Consider the following 1,132-nt stretch of genomic DNA (forward strand, 5'->3'; position numbering starts at 1 on the left):
AAGTGAAATAGTTTTCCTCGGTTTCACTTAGGGGATGAGTATAAAAAATTAGACCAGGGTGATCAGAGGAGTGTAGATACTATGGTGATTTGATGTCAACTACAGTGTTGTTTGATGTGATTGTAATTGGTACCAAATACCCATTACCTTTGTCTGTTCCTTCTTTACCCCTATTAGCCATCTAGATATAGCTTAGGTTGTTTGTAACCTCTGCTTTGATACCATGAAGTGTTTGAATACTCTATTTGATGGTTTTATTCATAAGGCACAGTGTGTTTAAAAACAAGTGGTGATGGTGATACAAGGAAAGAAATATTGACAATAAGTAACTACCTAAGGTAAAAGCATTGGTTATGCCCTAGTTTAAGAAATCAATTACATTGGTTATACTATTGACTAAGGAATCAATTAGTTAATGATTATCCATTTGTCAATAATTATAAGATAAAAGGTCTCAAGTTAAATCTCTTCCATTAACATTTGAAAATGTAATCCGATGTTGATTAAGGAAGCAAAAGAGATTTGGAAAATGAGTAGAAAAATGGGTTTCAACTTCGTTAAGGACAAGGATGAGATAATTTCAAGAATTATGGAGTTCGAAGTAGCAAACGGAGGTTTGCAAAGGCCTACAACTTAGAACGTGTAATTAGTTTGTCTAGTTTTTCTGGTTGGCAGGGTTGAAGGAAACGCTCATAAGAAAGTTCATCTTTGAGCAACTTTTGAAGGAGTCTTACTTTTTATTTACCATTTCTAAGTTTTCTTGTTTTTTTCGATTGCTTTTTTTTTTGTAGCTTTTCCCTACTGGGCATGCTTGAGTGAGTTTTGCTTAGGTGGCCTTAAGGTTTTTTATTCATGGCTAGTCTGAGGTATTATTTCTTACTATATTGGGTCTCTTTTTGTTTTTCTGTGGTTTTTGTTGGTATATGCTCTTGAGTCAATTAGATTGGTCAAAGAATATATATTGTCATTTAATGCATATTTAATCACATAATTATATGTGATAGAGGTTTCCTTCATGTTAGTACAATAATAAGGAGTTATTAAGTACTAATTGGATGAAGCCCATCGAACATAAAGTCCTTGCAAGAGAATTGTAAAGTTGTTATAATTATGAGATCACTATGCATCAAAG

Source organism: Theobroma umbraticum, unplaced genomic scaffold (genome assembly GCF_002168275.2).
Source record: "Theobroma umbraticum cultivar Fairchild unplaced genomic scaffold, ASM216827v3 scaffold_12.0, whole genome shotgun sequence".
Taxonomy (NCBI): domain Eukaryota; kingdom Viridiplantae; phylum Streptophyta; class Magnoliopsida; order Malvales; family Malvaceae; genus Theobroma; species Theobroma umbraticum.